A 5,214-nucleotide genomic window follows, 5' to 3' on the forward strand; every position below is an offset into this window, starting at 1 on the left:
TGTGTGAATAATTTAATGCAAGCTAATAATGGGGCTCGAATTAGAATACAAATGGCGGGAACTCCTTGCAACGTGCATTTCTGTGCTGCAAAGAAGAAATGCACCCTGCAAAGAAAGCTCCAAACGGCGGGAAAATAATTCAGTGGTGCTGAAGCACACACAAAACAAAAATCACACCCTTGGGTTGTGACACCAGCATGATGTAGCAGACCTAGGTCACACATTGCATGAAACCCTGACCTGAGGCCACCATGCCCCTTCCTCAGTCAGCCACAGAAGAAGTGATTAGGTGTCTGCTTTAGACCTTATGTGGCCTCATTATCCCCTACACTTGCCTCCCATGCCTGCTGGCTGGGTTCTAACGAGCTGAACTTTTCTTTCAGCTTTTGTTTTGTGGGGATGTTCTGGGGCGGGGGAGGGAGGGTATTCTGGGTGGGATCTCTGTCCAGTTCCTAGCAAAGTTGTTTTTCTTGTCATCACATTAGTGCAGTGATTCTCAGTTGGGGTGCTGCAGCACTCCAAGGCACTGGAAGACCCTTCCAAGGGTGTTGCAGTACCTGCCCCCTATGCTAGGAGGAAAGCAATTACTCCTCCTTCTGCCTGGTGCCAGGCCCTCCAGCATACTGCAAACGAGCAGTACCTGCAGCTGCTCTTCACTCCCCAGCAGGTCCTGTCCAAACCCTGTGCTCCCAGACATGTGCTCTACTGGGCTGCACTTTTCAACCCAGCTCATGACCATAGCCAACAGTGGAGCTAGGGACAGGCATTACACATAAACCAGTTTAAGTGATCAGAAACTGGTTTAAACTTGTAACACAACAGATGTTCAGTGAACATAAACCAGTTTGAGAATGGCTGAAACTGGTTTGAGATAAATCTGGTTGAATGTAGTATCAGAATTAACTGATTTGGCTCAGACTAGTTTATGCAATGTCTGCTCCAGACCCCTTGCTGCTTTAAGATAAACCCAGACACCCCCCAGCATCCCAGCATGCTCTCTGGGCTGGGTGGGGCTCTCTGTTCCACAGCAGGGCTGGCCCCTCCCCTCTGCTCCCTGGCTGCACCTCCAGAGACTGCAGGCTGCTTCCCCCCTCCCCTCACCCCTCTGTGCTAAGCAGGAATTCCCCCTTCCCCTCTGCCCTGCTGAGAAGGTGTCTGTGTATTAGCTAGGAGACCACATGTTGGCTACAGTGGGTGCTGAGCCAACAGATAGAATCAACAGGCAGAATCAATAAGGAGCTGGTAAAGTCCCTCTGTTGTTTTCTTAATTGGGTGATAAACACTGTTATCAATTCCCTGCTGGGATAATCAGAGCTCCTGCCATCCCCACAACTCCATGCTGTGGAAGGACGGGAGGGCTGCTTTAGGTCCCCCCCCCCCCCCGGCTTCTAGCCTGAGCTACTGAAGGCATGTGCCTGTATTTCTGGGATGTCTGTCCAGTTACAAAACTGATTTCACCTAGCCGGGTTAGACTAACTTGCAAAGATTGAATCAATTCAGGTTCAGGCTTTTTGAATGTCTGTCCCTAGCCTAGAAGCCACAGGTCCACATGGCTCTACTTGCTGGCATGCAAGCCTCTGGAGGAGCAGCCTAGGTAGTGGAGATTGTGCTTGGTGCCAAGGGCAGGGAGGGGGCAAGATGTGGAAAAAGCAGGGTTGGGGGAGGCTCCTGCCCCTGCTATCCTCACCTGGCACCAGCTAGATTTGAACTTAGCAAACTTGTGAAGGGGTGCCATGGGGCTAAAAAGGTTGAGAACCACTGTACTAATGGGCTGGTTGATATAACAAACATCAGTGCTCTTATAAAACAGGCCTCCTATAAGCAGTGCCCAAAGAATGAGCCATACAAGCCCTGCCTAACCACTTAGTAACCACTTTAGAGTCTAGGAAAGGGGAACCTTCTGGTCTGTGGTCAGCATGCTACTTTCCAGGCCTGGCTGCTCCCTTCTGTCCCAGTAGGCATGAACATTAGTGGTACAAAGGCTGTCCATTCTTCTCTGAGGCTTTAGTGGAAAATCTGAGGCTACAAAGCATTACAAAGAGGGAAGTGAATCACCAGCTCAGTCTCTGGGTCCCTGAGCTGGGAAGGCACCTGGCCAAAGGGACAGGCAGATGGACAGGGCAGATACTGAGGGTGTTGTTTGGTACTGAAAAGCATAAGAGAATCTGTCTGTGGTTCTGGCAGATTGTCAGGAGGTGAGCATGACTTATCTCCTGTCCTGGCTCAGGCTTTTCTTTAAGAGCTGCTTGCACAGATTATGGACTGAGGATATGAGACTAGAATAACCAGCAGTAAGTGGTTTGCGTCTGGAGGGGTCTTAATTCCATGGCCAGACTCTGTAGGGGTATCATCCAGGGGTACCAACACATAGCTGTGTTGGTACTGTGGGACTAGACCATGGAAACGAGACAAGGAGGCTGAACAAAAGAGAATGGTTCAGTAGCAGTGCAGGCCCCTGCAAGCTGTTGACACCCTCTTACGCTCACATTGTCAACTGGGTCTGCTTAGACTGAAGCTCTGAGTTAAAGGCTTTCTCTTGAGAGACAGCTCCCTCTTCGAAGCTGTCTTGGAAGAGACATTATCTTTTTGTTTGCTTATTTTGGTTCTCTTGATTTATGTACAGGCTCTGGCTCATCTGGGATGTTTGGAAAAGGTCATAGCATCCCTTAACATACAGGCCTATTTGGTGACCACAGCTGTGAGCCTAGCCCACTATGTAACTCGTGGCTGCCACCTGTGGGCAGCAGTGGAACTGAGGTCACCAACTAAATGCTTGGGACAACGAATGAGAAAACAGGGCATGCTTGTGGGGTCACAGGGACAAAACAAGAGAACCCTGGGTGGGCCACTGAGAAGAGCACCCCTGTCAGTGCCCACCGGCTCTCAAAAGCAGCCAGAGAGCTGGCAGCTACTGCCCAGTGGTACTCTGCCTGGATGTGTGAATGGAGGCGACCCAGGAAAAAGGCCTCATAGTCCCTGGGAAAGATGAGCCAGGTCAGAATCAAACCTACTATCTTCTGATTCATAGCCAGACACATTATCCATTGCACCACAGGCCCTTGCTTGTCCCTTAACATACAGGAGAGATGCATAAGTTTTAAGTGAAGGAGTGATTCTCCAGCTGGTCAAATACCCATTCACATACTTTGCCAATGCTTAGTATCTGCTTTCTGCTATCCCCACTATCCAGTGTCCACTCTCCCCACATGGGGCCTTATGACAAATTTACTTGCTCTGCTTGATTAGCCTTTGACTAGGGAGATGGTAAGCCAGTACACTACAGCTGCATTTGTGTGGCTTTACTTGACCTTACTGTGGGCAAACAGCACTGCCTTCCAGCCCACCACATTCAGCAACTAGATGAAAAGCTCTGGATTGATGTTAGATTTAGGAAAGACTAATATTGGAGAGGAAAGGAAAGGCTATGAAGAATTCTCCACCTCTAAAGCATCCCCTGATTGAGGGCCTCTGTCTTCAAATCCTTAAGAGAGTCCCAAGATTTGGTATCTACTTTGTGCAGAGGGCAAAGATCTCTTGGGGTCTAGTCCAAGACTGGAATGAGCTCTCCCAGGAGCAAAGTCCTCACCACTTTCTGTCTCAAAGGCAAGGTGCACACCCCTGACCTGCTTTCTTTAAAATAAACACAGAGCAGCATGTGCATGAGCCAAAAACTAATAATGAAACCTTAGCAAAATAAAGCCCTCTTGCACAGACAAATCTCCTCCTGGGGAGAGAATGAAAGAAAAAACAAACCACATGACAGATGTGTAGTCACGTCATTGAATGCACCACAGGAAGGTGCTCAGATCCTACAAAAATGAGTGTGGTAGTATAAGAGCCTTCGTAGAACAGAAGGCTTAAGGGACCAGCACCCCCTGTGTTTTACGGCCTCCGGTGTTGGCCAGGCTCCGCGGACACAATGGAACCGACACCCTTAGGATCGAAACTTTCATATGTTGGAGGCAGAGCTTTTTTTTCAGATGCTGCCCTTTGAATCTGCATCTCTGTCCTGGGAGGGATCAGGATGAGCACAAACACCCATGTCTTCAGCACAGAATGTTCATCCCCCATTGACTCAGCCTTCCCACAATAGCAATGAAACGATTAGCCAGGCACTCAGGTGCCACAGAGCAACACAGACAAAAGAATGGTGTCCCAAGAGGCTGTGGGCTGTTCTGTCGCACATGCTGTGCCTGAATGAAGAGTGCTGTCAACAGTCCAGACAGATGAAGAGCAGGGAAACCAGCTGCTTGGCAGCCAGTCTCTTGCAATAAAGGAAGAGACCACTGCCTCAGCATAGAGGCTCCAAGCTGCAGAGAGTTGTGGTGGCCACGTGTCTGGCTGGAACTGTGCAAATGAGTAACACCAGTGCCGAGGGATTCTGAAAGATTGCATGAGTTTAAATCCCCGAGGCTTTAACTGTCTCCCCACATAGTCCCAGAGGGTGTGACAGCCTCTTAAGCCTAAGAGCCTTTCCCTAGAACAGGTGCAGGCCTGCAGAGTGATAGCACAAGCTCCCCATTCCCCTGCGGAGCCCTACTCTGATCCTGAGTGGCCCCATGTAACAACTGGAGGGGACTTGGCTATTTTCAGCTTTTACTTTGACTGCTAGGATAGCCACTAAGGGGGAAGCTGCTTGTGTTTTTTGCAGTATGGATGACTAGGAACTGGATGAAAGCTTCAAACTCTTCTTGTGGACACCAGATGATTTTTAGCCACTGCTGACATGGGCTGCATTTAAACAAGTAGACTTAAGGTGAAAGGCACTGTTCCCTGCCCTCTTTGAGCCAGCCAGTTGCCCTGACTTGGGGCTAGATTGCAGCTGAAGCTCTTGAGGTGAAGAGCTCTGTTTCCCATTTCCTGACCTTGTGCCAGGCACTTGGCATGACCTGGAGATGGATTAGAACAAGCAAATTGGATCTGGAGATGGAAAGGCACTCCCTGCCATTTCTTTCTGTGGGCCTCAGTTTGTAAACTTAATTTACAAACTCCAGAATCCCTCTGCCCGCAATAGAACCACATAAACAAGTTAATTCAAAGCAGACTTATGGCCGTTTTCCATGTACCTCTATGTAGACATTTTTGTTCTACCTCTGTTTTTGTTCACAAGGTGAGTCCTGCCTCCATACAATGGAGAATATTGCATCATAGTTTATTCCTAATTGCAATGTTAATTACTCTTTAAAAAACCCATTCAGATTTTTTTTTCCCTAC

General features: G+C 48.8%; 1 protein-coding gene across 8 annotated transcripts in view; it reads left to right on the plus strand.

Moving 5' to 3' along the window:
* The window catches only part of LTBP2 (latent transforming growth factor beta binding protein 2), a 141,470-nt gene that overhangs the window by 52,473 nt on the left and 83,783 nt on the right, over positions 1-5,214 (plus strand). The window lies entirely within an intron of this gene.

This window comes from Alligator sinensis, unplaced genomic scaffold, assembly GCF_000455745.1.
Source record: "Alligator sinensis unplaced genomic scaffold, ASM45574v1 scaffold280_1, whole genome shotgun sequence".
NCBI lineage: Eukaryota > Metazoa > Chordata > Crocodylia > Alligatoridae > Alligator > Alligator sinensis.